Source organism: Scaptodrosophila lebanonensis, unplaced genomic scaffold, assembly GCF_003285725.1.
Source record: "Scaptodrosophila lebanonensis strain 11010-0011.00,11010-0021.00 unplaced genomic scaffold, SlebRS2 tig00000001-arrow-pilon, whole genome shotgun sequence".
Lineage (NCBI taxonomy): Eukaryota > Metazoa > Arthropoda > Insecta > Diptera > Drosophilidae > Scaptodrosophila > Scaptodrosophila lebanonensis.
The window spans coordinates 20,845,155-20,866,592 of record NW_022060529.1 but is presented as its reverse complement, the minus strand read 5'-3'; positions in this window follow the sequence as shown (position 1 = coordinate 20,866,592).

The following is a 21,438-nucleotide window of genomic DNA, read 5'->3' as shown; positions in this document are numbered from 1 at the left end:
CTCGCGTGTGTGTATGTGTGTATGTGTGGCTGCCAACCAAATAAATATGCACAACTTGAGTTGGCTAAAGTGTCCAGGCTTATGCTCACAGCCATTGGCTTTAGAAAGCGAGTTTATGGCTGCTGACCGACATGGTCATACATACGTACGTAGTCTGAGCTTGCACGTAAAATACAAGCACGTTTGAAGTAATTTTCTTATTGTTTTGTTTTGCTTTGTTTAGTTTTTGGCTTTTGCTTGCTTACTTAACTTTTCGAAGCATATATGTATACTCGTATAGACATACACATTCACAAACTCTCGTACCTGTCTGGCTGTTGCATTTTACTATTTTTCTCTCTATATATATATATACAAATACATATACAAACGTCTGCATTTACGCAAATATTTAAGTTACGGTGGTTGAGCAACTTCTGAATCTCACTAGGAAACACATACGCCGGTACCGCAAACTTGTCTGTGGCCACTTTTATTATGTGCATGTGTCAGCTTAATGTCTTGTTAAAACCAGCTTAGTCAGTTCAAGCGGCCACACAATACAATTCCATGTAATTTGCCAGGACATATTAAGTTTTAGACGCTACAGAACAAAGCGTATTGTTCTTTGCATCGTTGAACAAACCATATTCCATTGAATTTGTTCTGCACATTTGAATAAGGCATCGAATGTTTTCGATAGCCGTTGAAAACAGGCAAAACGAGAGCCCTTCACACTCTCAACAATGATTGTAATATAAGATAATACTTAAATCGTACATACATATGTGGGCAATACTGTTGAGGAAGATTCAACAATTACACTCTCATAAGTTGACCCATTTAGGATGAATGTACTAGTTATTATATGACCATTATGATTTATATTTTTATGTTTTCTTGCAGTGTTATATGTAGTTATTTGTAGAAAAGAATAAATATCTTCAAACGAGTCGTCTATTTGCCATTAAATATTCGGATACTATATTTAAATGTATTAGATAATGAATGTACTTAGATAATGACAAAAATAACCCAAATGTTCGAGCGTACACACCATAGAGGGGACAACAATATTAATTAATTAATATTCAATTTGCACCTCTCTTCTAAAATAAACTCGATTATGTCATTCGTTTAGTTTTTCAATTGAAATGAGTTCATGACTTTGAGGGGACAACAACATTTGCTTCGAATATTGTTTGAGTCCTAGTTCCTCGAATAATGTCAGTATTTTCTTTGACTTTAGCTTAGCATTTAATTTCAGCACCTTTCTTCTAAAATAAACTAGAACACGGCATTTCTTAAGCTTTCCAATTGAAATGAGTTCAAGTTGTATGCGCAAATAATTAACTTTAAGCCATTGAGTAAGCACTCAATATTTGCTGCGAAAGTATTGGGCTTCTCTTAAGTACAAGATAAGTTCATTATGGTGCAGCAGACATCTCGATATATTACGGGACTGCCCGCCTCAAGTGTACAGTCAGTGGTTGTGGATGCACTTGGCATAATTTGTGCAGCCAAAAACTTGCTATATATCAGGCAAGCACCCAGCTGGCAGCAGGCAGGCTCTATGGAGAAGACTTACGCTGTGTTCGACAAGTCGACTAAAAAATGTGTGGTCGGCAAACTGCGAACGGCAAACGAGGTCAACGACTGTGGGTGGCAATGCGCATTTAGCCACGGGCCTGAGGGTGGCATCTGTGCGCAATGGTCAGCCACTTGGTGGATAATAAAACAATTAAACGCAAAGTCAACATGGCGCGCCAAAAATGTCGCTTGCCAAATGAATTGGAAATGGAAATAGAAATGGAAATGGAATAAGGAGGAGGTGCCTCAAATGCATTTAGCTCGCACAATATTCGAATGCAAACCGCTGGCAGGCGAGGCCACATGCGGTCTGTAAGGGCGTATGTTTAATCAAAACCTAAACATACGCGGTGGGATAGAACGCCGCTTAAAACCACTGCCTTCATATATATGTAGCCTTAGACCATAAACGCGCTTGCCCCGGCAAGTTTAATTGGAATTTATGGTTGACACTATGACCAAAGCGGCGGTCATTTAGAATCGTTTCTCTAAAACCGTCCGCTTCACGTTTGATTTGTGCCTTTGAAATTTAGTTTTGGGCTTGTTAAAAATTTCAATTATGCATATAAGATATCCAATTACACATATTTGCGCTTCAACGTCTTGCCAGCGCATGGCTCTCTTCCGGCATATATAGTACATGCGAGTACATATGTATGCGAAATGTGTACGAAAGGAGCGAGTTACGTCGTTTGTAATGCTTGAATGCGCTGTTGAGTGACGTTATCCGTTGAAAGTTTTATACGCGCTACGCGCATTATTAAGGCACACAAATAATGCGCTTATGGTGTCGTTCTTGGTCTTGGCCTCCACGAGTGTGTGCTTATATCTGTGTGCGCGTGTGGACATGTTTGACTAAAGCTAAAGTTACTGAACATTTCAAGGATGGGAATGCTGCGCATACTTACATACATATTTCATAAGCATTATACAATGCGTCGTGCAGAGCATAATTTTACCCGACATACTAAAATTGTGGTCGTAAAGCATTGTGTGGCAGACACCGCAAAGCAACGATATACTTGTATGCATGTGTGTAGTGGTAATCTAGTTAGGTATAGTTAGGCGAAGACTTATGCAAATGCAGAATACATAGCACTCACTGGAATATTTAGCAATACCATATGAGATAGTCAATTCTGAACATTACTGTTTTTAAGACATTCGATTTATTTTCATTTTCATATTACATTAAATTATGAAATTTTACATAATAGCTTCTTTATTGATCATTTAGTAAGTGATATTATGGACAGATGTTGAATTATTCGCACACTATCTCTTATTAGTACTATACACTTGTCCACTCGTAAAAATTCTTAGTTTTTACTTACATTAGAATAAATACAAGCATTGCAGAACAGCATATTTTTCAATATTATTCTTTTGTTATACTCGTAAGTATAATCTATTTAAAGTTGTAAGCTGAAATTGTTGAATAATTTGCGTTAAGCATTTGGCGCGTGTTTTCCCGCATACGTTTATTAAAATGGTAAAGTTTCCATTCAAGAATAGTATATCATTTTTATGTACAGCCAACAACTGCCAGTTAAGCAGCTCTAATGATTAACTGGGTCATCATTAATGGGCATTCAGAGGCACTTTATTGGTTTTGTGCAGAATAAGCCTGCCTTTGTGCTGGCATGCTGATTGGTTTAAGCGAACTGAATATAATGAAGTGATATCCGCCAATTGAGCTGTATGGGCGATTCAATTTATAATGCGCTCAATTACGAGAAGTCAACGAGCTCCAAATTTTTGCATCTTACGGGCTGGGCAAATATATTTATAAATTGGTGCAACACAGCCGACGCATTGTTTAAGTGGCCAGGACCAGAACAGACGACACAGCTGAGTGGCGCCTGCAGCACAATAAAATAGCGCAAAATATTATAAGCTTATGCCTTTTACGACTCACTTGTCGCAAAGTTTATGCGCCGGCGACAACAAGCGAAGCGATCACACTAACAATAACGATGGCAACAATGGTGGATAAGAAGACAACGACATCGACTCGAATTTCGGGAGCAGCTTACTACCGCTTTATCCCCACAGACTGGGCCATGAGGAGAGCGTGGGCGAGGGCGAGGGCAAGGCAGAACAAGGAGGTGTGGTGCTTGCAGCAACCACATATGTCGGCGTTACGGCGCTGAACCATAAAATAAAAGATAATCATTACTCCTCTAAGATTGCACATAAATTCTTCGTGTGCGCGCTGTAGCGTCGAACGTGCGGCTGCACTTGGTCAAACCATACACACACACACACACATGCACCCACCCCACATGCACATGCACATGCACACCCACACCCACATCCGAGAAGGCGCACACATAAGCGCCGGAAATGCATCAAAATTCGTTGACGTTGTATGGCAGCGGCCGCCGGCAAGCTCATGGCTTGTAGAAAGCGGAGAGGAAGAAGAAGGAAACAAGCTAGCGCACAGGAACAGGAATAAAGTACGTAAAATATATGTATGTACAAGCGTACAGACGGATGCGGCGGTGGAGCTGGACTGGCGGGCGGATATGTGTGTGTATATGTTGTAGGTATGTATGTCGAGTTGCAAAAAAAGTGCCCAAGCGTTAAGAATGCAGCGGTTGCAGTTGGCCGGATGCAGCTCATTTCACTCAAGCGAGCGCAAAATGCGAGCCACACACCCACGTATACACCGATATACAACAATATACCGTACATGATGCAACGTGATAGTAAAATAATACATTTTCGAATATTGAAGGCGTGTGTATTGCTTATATACGCACAGTTCTTAGGCCCACCATTTACTCTGCTCCATGTGCGTTTAAATTTAATAAATTGGTTTCAAAGGAAAATACTCAGTATTCTATTGCCATAGAAATAAAATGAAAACTTAATGATACAGAAGCCCTTTGTGTACTTGATTAGATTTTTAAGGAGAATTATTTTGAAACTAATTACAATGTCTCATTGAAAATTCATTAAGCTGCTAGGTTGCAATTTAAATTTGAATGAAAACCAAAAAATATATATCCAATTAGTCTTTAAGCTAGTTGTGTTGAATACTTGTACAGTATACAAGTATGTGGGGATTCAACTGGCAAATTTTTGCAGCTAACATTAAACAATAATAACTGATATGAAATCAGAAGTAATTGGCTTAATGTATAAATCAAATGTGATTGAGCCAAAAATTGTAATATTAGAGTAATAATTACTAGGAATATTTTCAAAATCCAGTACATTTCTTTCTGCCCTTCCATGAAGGGCACGCAGCCATGTCTGACTTACTATTATTTATTATCTATTTCAAAAACAAGATTCTTATCGCATTAGTGTTCTTCTTTTTTGATTATACTTGCTTTGAGCAACGTTTTTACTACTCTCAAAATAAATTAATATGTCTAATTTTTAAAGTACCCCGTTCATTGGCCTAAGAACTGCGAATTGCACAGTCCTACAGGTTAGGAATCACAAAGCCTATTCAAGTCACATAGCTTTCTCGTAAATCATGCAGCACAATTAGCAAGGAATATACATGGAGAAGAGCTGTTATCCCTGGCCATTTGGTTTCCTTTACAAGCTGTGTAATAATGATGAAGCTTTAGACCAAACTAAACAAGTTTATGTTTAGGAAGGAGCAAATGAAAAAACGATTCTTGCAAAAAGTCTAAGCTACACTATATTCAAGAAATTTTTGTACATGCCAAACAAAAGTTAACTAAGTTATCTAGTGATTATGTATGCGTTCGTCTGGTATCGCAAGTGTATTAAAGAGGTGGTATACTTTTATGGCCACACTCCAGTAATGTGCACACACACACACTCAATATATTACAAACGCACTTCGTATATCTGTGTGCACTTATGCCTTCCATTACAAGTTAAAAAGTTTCGTGCGCTTAATTAAATGTCGTATAAATGAAATTTGCGATAAAAAAATACACGAGAGCAGCACAAGCTTCAGCCACAAAGACGAGCTCAGCCCTGTACAGCCTTGGCTGAATTCGAGGAAAGACAGCCAATGTCGTCGAGAGGACGAGCAGCCACATCCTTCATGTCTGAAAAGTGATTAAATTGAGCAACCATTAAAATAAATATGGCGCCAAATGGCATAAGTGGTGGGCGTGCTCCAGCAGCTCAACGCATTGGACTGGGGAATACTCATTAAGGGGCGCTCCGCTTGTCTTACTCCCCAGCTTTATGTGTAAATTGCTAAAGTGTAAAAAATGCCACAAAATTATGCGCAAATGTGCGCACTCTTGTGCGGTGTGATTTTTTGTTTCAGTCTATTTAATAAAGCGCCGCCAGTCCCAGGACCTGTAGCCGTCCCAGTGGGCAGGTAAACAGCAGCTGTTGCTACTACTGGTATCAAAACTGTGAACAGCGGCAGTTAATTAAAATGATGCCAACAACTGTTGGCCATTTATTAAACGCCGCTGCGATTAAAGACAAATTTAAAGTCCTGCCTACCGCAACAAGCGCATTGAGACCGCAACGTCATGACCAAGTGGGCACAATCGGACTTGAAGCCCCACCAAGTTTGTCACAACAGGCGCTGCAAACCTCAACCTCAGCCTCATATTCTGCTTAAGCCTCACTATCAGTCTCAACGTCAACGAGTGACAAACCGAGCAACTGTCGAGTCATCCAACAACAGAACGTTGCCAAGTACACAACTTACAACTACACTTACCAGCTATTTTGACCACTTTCGTCTTGGTGCTGCCCCTCACCCATCCGCAGACAACACTGTTGTAGTTGGAACACTTTGACTGCCAGGCATCCAAATGTAGCGCCCCATAGCGCTGCGAGTGTTAGTAAACTGTCATTGAGCACGACCAGTCTAAAGCAACAGCCACAGACAGCCGCCCCATGAACACAATTACCCAACGTTTTTGTGTTGCTTATAATATACAAAGGCATACAGGCCGCACCTGGCGCGGCCTCAGCGCCTGCAGGCAGTTTTACAGCGGTCCTGCAAAATACTAACAACAAATACAAACAAATATAGTCCCATCACTTGTGTTGCGCCTTTTGCACGCTAGTTAGTCGTCGTTGTCGTTGTCGTTTCTGTTGCCATTGCGATGCTTGGCCACTTTATCAGCCCAGACAGCAATGACGTTTGCTTATTTATTTTTGTTTCCGCCACTCCTTGCACCCACACAACAACAACAACAACAACAACAACACCAGCAGCAGCACCACCGCCGCACGCTCCACACCGCATAAATCTTTCCGCACACTTTAGCAATTTAAACATAACCGCTGGCATTTATTGTCACTTTGTCGAGAGGCTGAGCGTGTCTTACCCACCACCTAGCATTTACGAGTACATCGGCAATCGTTGCTCGCCATTGTCGCAACCTCTTTGCGCGTTTGTCACCCAAAAAGTGGCCCGTTTTTACACACTGCCTTCGACCGATAAAGTCATCTTGTTTTTTGCCCACGGCTAGCCAAGTTCTGCGAGCTGCGAGCTGCGAGTTGCGCTGCTTGAGCTTCAAAGTGTCACGTTGCCTAGTCACTTATTAGCTGGGCACATTAACGTTTTTGGGCGAACCTACTCGGGGCATATAGATAGCAGGCCAGAGATCAAATTACGAGGCGTGCATTTGTTGAGGTAAAAGTATGGCCACAATTTATAGTTTTTTCTGTTTTCCTTTTTCTTTTTTTGTTCAGACCACAAATGTGAGCAATGGCTGCAAGAGTAAATAAGTAGAAAGCTAGTAGAAAGCGTGGTTTTTCCTTTTGTCATTTGCAGGTCACGTTAAGCATGGCGTGGCAGTTGAATTTGCATTAGTCAAAACGAAAGGCGACAGCGTTGACTGCCAACATATATAAGTGTCACATTAGTTCACGCTGCGCATACGCAATGTGTGCTTAAATATTAATAATATTACGCATACGCACTGCTGTCTTTAGATGCTGAAGTGCAAATGTTTTTGCTGAGAAGAATATATAAAATGCAAATAGCATCATTAGATCCCCCAATGGCTAGCAGTATTTCTAGTTTTGCAAATGCGGCTTAAAAAAAACATTGACGCCTTAAACTCGACCTCATTTTTCTTAAAAGAGGTATGTCTTTAAAGCACAATCAAAACGTAACCATTTCTTTATTTAACTCCGCCAGACCAGAACGGCTGTAAAATGCTTCCTTAGATAAAGAATATATATGTTCTTTTGAGATGTTATTTTCAAAATAAATAATAATTTTGGAAGCTCAAGTTTCTTCCTCTTATTATATCAATAATGTATATATAAAGAGATATAGATATATATAGCCACTTTAAAAACCGAAAACCTCAACCGTTTTCAGTAAAAACGCACTTCTAAATTTAACACTTGAAATAAAAAGAATAGGAACTAAATAATCTGCGAAAAATGAGAGAGGCAATCGGAAATAATGTTTCTAATATATGTATATACTCGTTATATGTACATATAAAGAAACCAGTTGTTAAACTTACCAAGAACACTTATATTTGACTAAGTTCATTTTCGGCATCCCCGTCTGCCATAACATGCAGCTTGTCCTATAATTTATACTTACTTATGTAAGGCTTGAATTATCTACTCAATCAAGGCTGAATGGAAATACAAAACAATGGATGCTTAGCCAAGCCAACAGCGTTCAGCAGCTTGATGAATTAGCACAATAATGCCGCATCATTATGCTCGACTAATTGTGGGCTAACCCGAGTCATTTGCAAAAGTCAATTATCATTGCATTGTTCTCACCGATCTCAGTCCTGTGTCTCTCTGTGTGTGTGTGTGTGCGTTTGGATGGCTATTTGTGCGCAAAGAGTTTGTCATAAATTAGGCTATTTGATGATCTAACAAACAGCCAGACAAACAAAATAACAAACAAACAGGCTCAACAAACGGAGCAGAGTCACACAAAACACATTTAATTGATTATTATGAAGCCATTGCCCCATATATCAAAATCACGCCGAGGCCAAGGCAAATGTCACTATAATTGGTTTTTCACAGCGCTTCCAACACGTTTATCTAGCGCTCGTCGTTGCCTCAATAAGCTAACAAACTATTGAATAAAGCAGCAGATGAAAACAAAAGTCGCATTGATACATAATTGAGTGTGCACACATTGTCACATATTGTCTGCCATATAAATAACACGCAGACATCCGATTGCCATAAAACTGACGCGCACCAAACTGAAATGGCGCCCAGCCTTGGCAACAAAACTTCCGTTTTGTGAACTAACACGGTAAAGCCCAACCAATGGCAAAGAATGAAAAAAAGGAAGCACTGGCTGCTACTGCTTCTCTTTCTACGTCTTCTTATTGCTTACGTTTGCCACTGCGGGCGACAGCTTGAGAGCCGATCAGGACACAGCAGGCAATAGAGGCCCCAACAACGCATCCAGCACTACCAAGTCGAAAGATGGTGGCAGAAATCGTAAATTTCAATCAACGCCGCTGACAGCAGAGGCGGCAGCGCTGATATCAATACCGAAAGGCATCGAGGCAGCAAGGCAGTAAGGCGATGACTAACAGCCGAATGAGTGTAAAGTGTCATTCAATAACACCCACGACAACATGACGGATCGAGCCCAGGCCCAGGCCCAGGCCCAGACCCAGACCCAAGGAGCGCAATGTCTACATAGTTTTGGCGCCCGCCACGCCCACTCCCGAAAGTTGACGACCGCGCGACGCGTTGAAGCGCAAGTTGGCTAAATTCATGTTTTATTGCTGTAAAAGCCATTTTTGAGGACGAATGTTTGACAGTAAAAGTCAAAATCCGCACAATAGACAGATAAATATTTTTGTCGGTGTTTGTGTTGAGTGTTTGTGGTCATTCAGATGCCGGTAGTGCCGGGGCAGAGCCGTGGCTCAGGGAAAACATTTATAGTATACTTTCGCAGAATGAGATTTAATTGAATGGTTAGCTACGAATACAATTCAGGCAATTTGGAAGGGCTTCATGAGGGCGAATATAAAATTGTGAAAACTTCCTTCCATTTCAAAGCGACACAAAATTACAATGCAGTGTGCACAACTAGCCAAGCAATAAATATAAATCTTATCTGATGTGGTGTAAACCAAAAAAAAAGCAACAAATTGAATCGAACAAATTGATTTATGATTGAAATCGGTCTTTAATAATTAATTTTTGTTCATTTTACATTTACAAACGAAACACAATTTAGAAAAACAATTATCATACAAATACCACATATTTAAAACAATCAGTAGACTTCTTGAAACTTTTTTATAAATATCAGAACTAAGAAAAATTCCTTTCGATAGACATGTGATTAAAAATGTGTATGCAATGCATTTATTGAAATTTACCATAAATATTATTAGAACACTATACATCGTATGAATGGGCTTCAAATGTAAATATCTTGATATGGATTTCTATCTTCATAGCAAGACTTTTATATTGGAATATGCAAGCACTCTCGTACATAAGCCACAGCACAGACGCTTACTTGCCTCTCAGGAAGTTATACTTGTACTTGACAATAGATGGAAAGTTGTCTCGGTGCGTACTATCAACAACATTACTACAATAGCGACCAAAACTGCTCGCCAAGTATTTTACTTTTGTCCAACTGTTCTCAATGGACCATTTCAAGCCAAGCTCAAGCAAGCAAGAAAGTTGACAGAAATCGAGAATGCTGTACATACCGGTATACATACATATGTATATTCATATTCTATATTATTTATGTAGAACAGCGCTTTTGGGGTGTTAGAGACTGGCCAGCAGCATCGTCTTCATCTTCGTGCCTGCCGTCTGTTTCCCATAATAGTTGCGGTTATTGTTGCTATTGCTTTTGCTGCTGCTGCTATGGCTGAGCAGGTTAATCGAAAAACTTTTGCTAAATAATTTGAAAATTTTCAAATTGCCATTTAAATAGGAACGCAGCCGCAGGCAACAGCGACAACAGTAGGGTTTAATTTTTGCCATGTCCCTTATTTTGACTCAGAGTTGGAGGAGCAGCTTAAAATAGTTATTCATTGTCTTTTCAAGCCAATTAAAGCAGCTTTGAATTCTTGCTTCAAGTTGAGTATTCTTGTGCACATGTACATACAAGTATATATATATTATATACAAATGGAAGGCTAATAAGCTAATTTTACTCACGCACACATCAAAAGTGTGATTTATGTATCTTCATTAGCCACATGTGGCACCTCGATGTACATTATTCAATTTTAACAAGCTTTTGGAACGATTTCAATGCCCATTTATCCACATCCGTTGCACATATTTTGTGTTTGTTTGTTTGCTTTCAAAGTAATTATGCACATACATAATAAAACCGCAATCTAATGGGCGAAAAGCCGCAAAACACAAATCAAAATTGCATGAGGTTCATTACCCAATAAGTAATTCATTGCTTTATCTCTTTTCACCTTTCTCTTGACAAATGAGATGAAATTATCTAACAAATTCAATATATATGATAACAAATAATGTAATTGCGGCAATGCCAAATAATAGGCAACATTAAATTCGAAATAAATAAAATGAATAGAGTCATTTAGTTTACAAGTATTATCAAAAATTGTTGCAATACAAAAAAGAATGGACCGAATGATCTTTTTATTTGTATTTATTTTTTCCTAATGTGCCAACCTGTCCAGGATGAGCCTGAGACACTTTTCCTAATATGAAAACACTTTTCCATGAATTGAAGTGTAAATGGAGTACATTCAAACTAAAGCCACATCAAAATACCGTTCATATCCCGATTTAATCGAATAAACGAAACGAGCACATTAAAAGTCATATGTCCTATTTGGAAAATAAAAAACGTATAATTAACAAGACCGCAGGTCAACACACATTTAAATAAATAATTGCAATTGACGGTAATTTAATCAACATGTGAATTAAATATTTATAATGTGTATCAGACAAGTTACAAATGCATGCAATAAGTTTGTTTTGGTCTCTGCATACAACAAAATAACAATATAATTTTTCCATTAAATATTCCCACCCACATGCAGGTCTGTGCAGCTTCGTTTCGATTGTACAATAAATTGAAGGAATTTTTTAACAAGACTTAAAGCGCAGACGAATAATATTCGGACAGCATATTTTACATTTCACTTCTGACAGGGTAAAAAAGTCAAATGTGATGTTTATTAAATTAGCATATGCATCGTGTTAGTGCTGTCACCAAAAAGAACGCAATGTAAAACGAATTTATATTTTGAATTTTGCCGGTTCAACAAATGCTAAAGCGCCGATGTATAAGTATAACAACCCAAAAGCCAAAAAACTCAGTCACTCTGAACAAGTCGAACCCACAACCGGCGAATACCGTCGGATGTTTATGGAGGCGCACTCAAGTCGTAAAAAGTATTTATGTATATACATTTGATTTGTTTTTAATGCGGCTCACACTTGTGACTTGCAATTCCTGACTTGTGGCCCTTGAGCTGTGACGCCTGTGCCTGCGACCTGCCCCTGGGGCAATCAAATGTTGGCCGGCCATGTCTGTAAACCAAGTCCGCCACCATTTCAGTGCCTTCAAATTTTCGACGCGTACATGTTCCAGTGATAACCAAGCTGTTGAAATAAAATGTCATGTATACCTACATATATACTGTAGATATAAAACTGCTTGACTGAATGACGATATTGAAAAATATATGACTAAGTGGCCACTCATACAGCCTTGAGTTTTTATAGTAATATACTTCTTCTGTACAACAGATATACACTTTTTATTTGCTGCTGCGTTTTGTGCTTCCACTTGACCCTTTTTCCTTTCCTTCGTTTATTAACAAACAACATTTTTAGGTGTCACTAAAACGAGTTAGCCCAGCAGACCGACAGACCAAAGGCAATTGGTACGTCATATGATGTTTGTATATGATGTTTGTCCACTGGACATTGCCAACTGTGTTTGTGGAAAGGCTCATATTCAGACATATAGTAAAAGCTTTATGTGTCAGCAGTTTGTACACAGAACTGGCAGTTAAAAAGGCACTAGATAAAAAATTGAAAATTGCGAAATCTAAAATCTGTGTAAAAAGCAAAGTATCAGGACGAATGCAACCCACTAATAAATATACAATATAGATACGGATATTGATAAGATATCCACCCCTATTGCTTTCTTTGAACCTTTCGATTTATTCACATGAAATACTTTGACAAAGTGCTGTAAATAAACTGAAATAATAACTTAATGCACGAATGTACCTAATCGTACATACAAAGGAATATAATCATTTTAATTCTTCACTTATTTAATCATCCTTTAAATATTTGTGCTCTTGTAAGCCATAAAGATACGTATATTTTTTAGAAATTTCTTAGAACACTTCAATGGCTTCCTTTACCTAAATTACTTTAATATAAATAATATAAGTATAAATAAATAAAAGCGATGACTACATCTGATTCTGAGCATTTATTAGCAGTAATATCGATTCATTTTCTTCTCAAATATATTTCCGTCCTCTTGGCCACACTTGCTATATACGAGTAAATTTCTAAGTATTTTTGTACATTGTATTTTGTGTATTGTGAGCGCTGTGATTGATATTTTGTTGGGCGGAAATTTGGTTTTTATGATATTATGTATAAACAACTACACACAAGGAGCCATAAAGCATAAGCAAATCCAATATTAGCCCCCTATGAATATGAATAAATTAATGCGCCCTATTTAAATACGTGCGCACACTGCGTATGCGTGATGTGAATTAGTGTTTGGTTCTGGGACTGGGCATAAAGTAATCAAATAGTGGCAAAAAAAAAATCGCTTTAAGTTTGAAGCTATACTAATTGTTAGAGAATGACAGTGCTGTAATATAATCCATCTAGATTTACAGATTGCTGAAGTTCAATCAAGGTTTATTTGAGCTCGAGACGAATATTTGTATACTTGTACATATGCATACGTACATGCCTGAATAGTTGCTTAAAAATACTTTTAGCTCGAAATATAAATCAAAATAAATTGCCAAATCATGAACTTAATTTAAATGTCATGCAGTTTCAAGTGCTGACAGGCATTGTTAGCAGCAGAGGCAGACACACACCCACACGCACTGGCATCACAGTTGACTTCAGGCATGTTTGTAGTACGTGTTAATGGAATTTTATATCGTAGAGCCGACTGACAGTTCTCATTTTACTTTTCATTTTACGAATACTAAGTATGTTAGAGAAATCAGATTTTTGCAAATGCATTGCATATCTTACGTGTTTTGTTTATACTTTTATTTGCGTCGGTTACCCCCAAATACGGACAGCTGTTGCACATCAAACGAAACACAAACGCAAACGGAGCGCAAAAAGGCAACGACAAATCCATTTAAAGGCAATCCTTAATGCTCCTGCTCATTGGCTTTTATTTATGCAATTCGAATTGCTTTGCCCACAGCTTTCACTTTCGTTTCCGCAATCCAGGCGACCATCCAACCATTTTTCTTATCCTGCTGGTGCTGCTGCTGCTGCCACTGCTGCTGCCACTGCTGCTGTTACTGCTTTTGCAGCTGCACGCTCCATTTTCGCAGCCATTGAGTAAAAGGAAAATCGAAATTAAACTGTCCAAGGCTGCAGCACAATTTACGACCTAATGCAAACGATGACTCTGCGGCTATGTGTCCTTTCATTTGGCCGCAGACATCCTGCGGCGTTCGCGCGTGCCCAGCCCTCTTGCACCCCTCCTCCCACCCACCTTCGACCGCCCAGCCACACCATCATCTCTTCTTCCTCATCTCGTTGGTACTGTTCAGTGAAATGACTTTGTGGTTGATTTTCACATAACGTGCATGTGAGGATAACCAGCCGCAGACGACGGAACAGTGGCACACAGTGCGACATCTAGCAGCGTTGACTGCCATTTAATCCTTGTAAGAATTGTGCGCACTCACACAAAGCTATGCAAACGGGCACACATGCACATGCATTGGTTTGGTCTGGCTTTCCAATTTTTGATTTTTGGACCTTGTCCTCGTTGTTTTTGCGTTGTTGCGGTTGACTTCATGAATGTTAATGTCACTTTGTCGAGCGCATTGAAGTCATGATTATTCGATTGAACACAATTCCTGGTACAAAGCGAACATTTGAGTGAGATTATGATTATAGAGCAGACGAGGGTCTAATCTAAGTAGGCCTGTATGTAGATTCGTATTGGCATCCTTTGTTTCAAGTCATACGATAGTGGTCCCAATTCTTTGAGCCATTGCTACTTTTCCATTCGTCTGCTATAGAAGAAGCATTTTAACGAAAGTAGACTTTTGTATTATCGATAGATTTTCATTGAACTACAATACATAGTCGTCGATATATAGTACTTGCCAACGTGTAATTGCTCGTCCATCTTTTCCCATATAATTGCACTCTTATTTTAAGTAATAAATTTTGTTGAAATATTTCTCCGCTACCACTACAAAATAGCAAATTGTAATTTAATAGATTAAAATACGCACTTATAAATGCAAAATTTCAAATTAAATTAGGTAAAACGATCACTGCAATTCCGAAATATCGAACATTGCAATTATAAGTAATAACAATAACAATAGCTTCTCTCTGTCTGTTATTTCTAGTTTGAATAGGCGAATGCTTAATAGAAAGATTAGATCTTGAACATTTACTGTATTCAAATATTGCTTTTTGGACTAAAAATGCTACTTATGTTTAAAAGCAGATTGTGCTATGATAACAATATCGAGGAGTTGTACTCTAAAATGTTTGGCAATACATTTTTCAAGCACTTCCTGAGAGCGCAAAATTGAAAAATTTCTGACAAAATAATAATGCTTTATCGCGTTCTTCTCGTTCAGGACGGTGAAATGTATTTTTTTGCTTGGCTTTCCAAAAATCGCAAACAGAAGCAGCTATGTGGGAAAATATGTGTGTGCAGGCACGTAAATAGTTGAAGCACTGCTTAGATACACATCCAAACATCGCTTGAGTGTTTGCCAGTATCCATGCGCTTCGTTGCACGCACAAATTGCCACTCGAGGCATACCTTTGCTTGAACTCTAGCAATATACTATGTACCTGTGTATGTATGTAAATAGTCGCAGGCATACTATTCTGTATAAACATGTACATACATATGTACATATTTATGAATGCATAGTATATTGTAACTACTCGAACGAGTAGTAGTACTGGCCCAACAACTTAGCCATAACACAAAGACAAACAAAGCCAAATGTAAAAAGTGTTATGGCATTTTTTTGTCGCTCAGTTGCCAACCAATGTCATTTGTAAAAGATTCAACCACAAGGCTACTCTAGTGGTCTTTGGGATAAGCCGAAAACATTTGTCATATGTCGTGATCAAATAAATAAAAAATATAAATATTTAAACTAACCAACCGACAAAGGCAACTTGTCAAGAGTAAAAGCAGCTTGATACCCACTCACTTAGGTGGCTTTCAATTGTAATACGAGTATATGAATATTTGAATATGTGAACTGTAAAAATTTTAAATCTTATGGGTTGGAATTTAAAACAAACCCTATCCTTTTTCAAAATCAATTTTGTGTTCATTTTGCTACTGTTTTATATAGGACATAGGAAAGGCTTTCACTCGGAAACTAAATTACTTACAAAGGATAACAAATCGGAAGCTCTTGACATAAAACTTCATAACTTGTTGTAAAAAAAAAAAAAAAAAAAAAAACATGAAACATGATTTCGGACTTAATTTTGAATGAATTCAGTATGTTAAAACCACTTATATTTGGGACTAAGTACGGAATATTTAAACTTCTAGTAAATAAACCGATATTAATCAAAAGATTCGATCTGTTATATGAAACCTTTACTCACGGAAATTTATAACTGCACAATTAAATCAATTGGCCTACCAACGACATACCATCTCTATAAAATACTATTTAATTTTCTTATATATTGAAGATTATTTTTAAAACGAAATTTAGGCGTTTTTTATGAAATACATAAACTTTACCTCTCCCTTTCATTATTTTAAATATATATTCTATGCAAATAGCCTCTAAAGTTGTAAAAAGGTAACAGTTACCAGATAATTTCTAACAATCCTAACCATCCAACCACCTAACATACATACATATATATCTTACTTTGATTAGATTTTGAGCATACAAAATATATACTACTAAGTTTAATTTTAAAAATATCACAAAAGGCAATCACAAAAACGTTTAATCAACTTCAGGCTTCATAGATTTTGGCAGAGTCTATCGTTGAGCTCCATGTCTAAGCGAACAATCATAAAACAAAGTGTGCAAGTGAAAACTTCTCATCAAAAATGCAGCTTGGCAAAGACTAGCAAACAACATGGCGCAATTACAGGCGGTTCCTTGCATTAGAGCCCGAAATTGCCAGCCATGATTGTCATTTAGTGTTTTATTTTATACTCCGTATCTCCAACCGAACCCTCAATGCTGGCAAAATAGTACGCCACCGGAAGTTGGTCTAACATGATATTTATTATTGTCAACGCCTGCTATAAACTTCAAAGGGAAAATGGACATGGTGGCGACAACTGAGGCACTCACCAAATTGTTAAATTGCTCATGAGCTTCAGCTAGACATCTTTGGGCTCACAAGCAACACAGACAAACGATGGCAAAAACAAGAATGAAACAGCAACCACAGCTGAAAATGTATGTGCAACTAATTACAACAATTGTCACATAGAACAAGCAACTGGAACAAACTATAAACTGCAATTGCACAAATTTAGTGCAGAGACATCTCGAAGAACTCTTGCTGTTGGATTCCACTGTGTGACATGCTGTGGCAATTTCCGTTCTTGATTGAAATAGTTGAAATATGTTTTGTGATAAATTGTTGCGCCCACACATACAAGCACACATACATTTGTTACGAGTTTTTACTTATAATTCAAACTTTTAGGAATTTTAGCAAGTCCCATAAGAAATAAACGAACAGTCACAAATTACTCAGCATTCGGTCTGCAAATTAATGGTTAACCAATATTGATATTCACACATACAGGCACACACGAACGGTTCCAACTATATTCAGAGCTGAAGCAAGATGTCTTAACTTAATCAATGAGAGATTAAACTTTTGCATGCAGATTGTCTGATTGTCAGATTGCCAGATTGCCAGATTGCCAGATTTCAGATTTCAGAGCATCAATTTGTCACAACACGTTTTTGTTGACAGTGAGGGGGGAAAAGGGAAAGCAATCCCACTGACAGCGAGCAGTGCAACAACAACTCAATTGTACTGTGCACAAATTATGAACATTCTCACAGCTCTGGCATTGCAGAAGCCAACAAGAGTGCCAACAAATACTTGGAACGAAAACGACTTGAAGGAAAATCCCAACAATGTTGAAAGACTTTTGTCATATTTTGACATATTTTAATGCGAATTTATAACAGCTTTTTTTGCCGTCAGCACTTGAGTACTACTACCATTCCTCCCCTCCCAAATCCCCACTACCTACCGCTTGTCATTCTGACAGTTGGTCAACTTTTATTTGTATGGGGAAAAGGGCTACGGGCTGTGCACTGAACGCCTTTAACTAAATTTAGTGCTGCCTACTTCTCGGCGCTACATGCCAAGGGACCGTGGCAGTAAATTTAATAAATAACTGAAGCAGATTTTGTATCTTCTGGGTTGGTAGCTCTTTTTTTATTGCGGCGCACCTCAATCAAAACATGTCGCAACACAATCGAGAACCCTGTGCGCTTTTCCACAGTGTCTTCAATAATTTTTCACACACACTCGTATATTTTGGCAGCTGTCATGTTAAATTCCCAATAGGCAGGCCACTTTCTCACTTTGTCTTTCTCACTTGATTTCCCCTCATATATGTATATGTATATTTTTGGGTCTATGTAAAATATTTGTTCTCCTTTTGCCTGCTCCTAGGCGCAAAGGGCTATGTTGCGAATAGAAAAGCATATAAAATATAATAAAAATGCAAAAATACAATAAATTCGGAGAAGGTACTCGTATTTGAAAAGTTGTGTATATATATAAAAATGGCTTTCAGTGCTCTGCACAGCTTTTTGCCAAGTGCTGATTTCAAATGCAAAATTTAGTTTGCGTGCATATATACACTGGTATAAACGAGTACATATACAAGAATATGAATAAGCATAAGTGACTAAGTGGATTTTTAATCTGACAGCGGACTAAGAGTAAGAAGCTTATTGGTGTCAATCGTATAGTGCATAAAAAATAACCAAAGAATTAGATGTGAGTTTCTGTCCTTCTGTTTATTTTAAACATTCGATTTCCCTGTATTGTGCAATTAGCTTTATTGATAGATGACACCACATACGAGTATTACCACAAACTTGGCAAATATTTAGCATATTAGCGTATAAAAATATTCAAAATTTCACTTTACTTGTACAATACTGCCCATTTACCCAAATCATTTACTAACAACAGCAACTATTAAATATGCGTTTAACAAGAAAACAAACAAACAGATGCGTGTATTTGGCAACGAATTTCTCGTACGCATAGAATAATGGCATGACGTGTATATACGCACATAACAGTCAATAAGTGGTTGGAAATCAAAGCAATGCGGGGTCCATAAAAGGCAAATCCATGAGAAGAAAACAAGGCTTATTCTACACATTCTTGTAGGATGTTGCAACTATTTTAAGTCAAAATGTTCTTTGCTAACTCTACGCTAAACTAGTTTATACTATATTCACTTAATTTCATCACGATGTTAGATCTTTTAAGCTCTTATCTTAAAGATAAATTCTATCTAATTGCTTTACTTTGCCGAATTCAATATATTTCATGTACCATTTATAAACGTGAAAATAATAGACATAGCAAATGAACTCCAAGAATAATTATATACAATTGAATTAGAACGCATATCTTTAATAATCTCACATATGTGTCTAAGCATATATATACATATGTGCATGCTTCTGAAGCGACTGTTAAGGAAAGCTGTCAGCTGCATTGTATTATTTGCCAATTGTAGAAGCACGGATGCGGGCCAAACAGCAGAGCTCATGACTCGTAAACGTCCTTTTGCTGTGGAGCCTCTCCTCGTTTTTCTAATCAAAAACATGCCATTTGTAATACTTGCTTTCGAACTTTGCTGCAAGCACACAATAGCTTCGCAGACAATGGAAACGTTAAAGTAGTCTTTGAAAAATGCACTCTACTAGGTTTTGTGTGGAAGCGTCAATATTGGAATTAAAAGATTGCAGCATTTGCTAAGCCAAGTGCAAAAAAGTTCCGCATCAGAAAGCTAAGAACATTTGAACAGATTGCCCAACAATGGCATATAATTTGTGATAAAGCGCACATACAAGAGTCATAAAAAGTCAGTTCAGCTTAAGAATAGTTTTACTCGCAGTGTGTCCGAAATACTCATTCACAACGTTTTTCTGCATATATCGGAGCTTCGTCTAAGCTGGGCCGCATGCCGACAAGCCCGTTCATGGCACAAGGCAAAGGACACCAGAAGCCAAATGCCACAGCAACCACTAATTGCAGCATTAGAGGTCATGCTGAAGAGAGCCCAAAAAGTCAAAGTCGTTGCATGTGGAAAAACTCATGTGTGTATCAGGTACGGTGACAGCAGAGAAGAGAGCAAAGAGACGGGATAAAATAAGCAGCATAGCTGCTGAGGAAGGTTATTAACAGGATTTGGTATCACTGACCAAACTATAGACGAACACATATGAACTATATGTAGATGTAAATGAATGTACTTGTATGTATGTCTATGCATTTTTATAAATATAATGAGAGATTTTGTCAAAACATGCTTCGTAAGCACATAAAAAAAGTATAGTGGTGAGCGAACTGCGTTTTACTGCGATTTACTGGTATCCCAGCAACATAACAACCTACAAATACATATAATATACAAAGAGCTTACCCGTTCCATAGATAGATCAAATGAAAATGTAAAGCATTACCTTTTCAGCAATCATGATACATTTTATTTAATTCTTCGTATACTAGCAGTTTGAGCTGACGGAGCTTAAAATATAAATTCCGGATTTCTCAAAATATTCATTTTACTTAAGAGAATGACTAATATTTATTCGGCCGGTGATGCATGCACATATTTTAGAAAATAATTTAAATTAAAAGTGCACCAAAACTCACCTTAAATATCTTTAGAGCAATAATTGTCACTCAGCTGCAAGTGCAGAGCAATATTGGCAGTATGCTTAGCTGGCAACTTAATAAACTTTTATGAATGGGAAATGATGCCCAGACCATGAGAGAAAAACAATGAGAACACAAACAAGCGTTATAACTTTCAAATTGGCAAACTTTGAAATTAATTAAAATCGCTTCATTGCATTGATGAAAACATAACAAAAACTAATATTTGACAATTGCCAATAATCGTCAGCCGCATGTATTGGCCAACACAAACACGCACACTCACAAACATAAGCAACAGCAGCAACAAACTGCGACAACGGGCAAAGAACAACTTCGAATAGCAAAAATAGCAGACGGGCTAACCAATTGGGGGACCAACAACAACAACAATCCCTGTTCTGTGAGAGCAACAATTAAAACGAATCGAAAAAGAGCAATGTACAATTTTCATGTTGCTGTTGCCATTTTTTTTTTTTTTTGTCGATTTCATGGCAGCCTTGTGGGCACGTATTGGCCCACTCTGGCCTTTGCAAGTTCGCCAATATGAATATATGTACATCTTCGTGCATACATATATATGCAAATTGGTAATGGTGTGAGGTTGTGCTTGTCGCCTACTTTTTGTTGGTATATTTTTTGTGCATGTTTTTGTTATGAGGACAAAGTTTTGTACAATTGCTGCCGTGAGCAAAATTCAATTGAAAACTCAAAGGTTACAAATTTATGCAATATGTATTTCATATATGGCATGTATGCATCGCATGGAGGCAAGTGTATCTGTCATCAGTGTTCAATAGT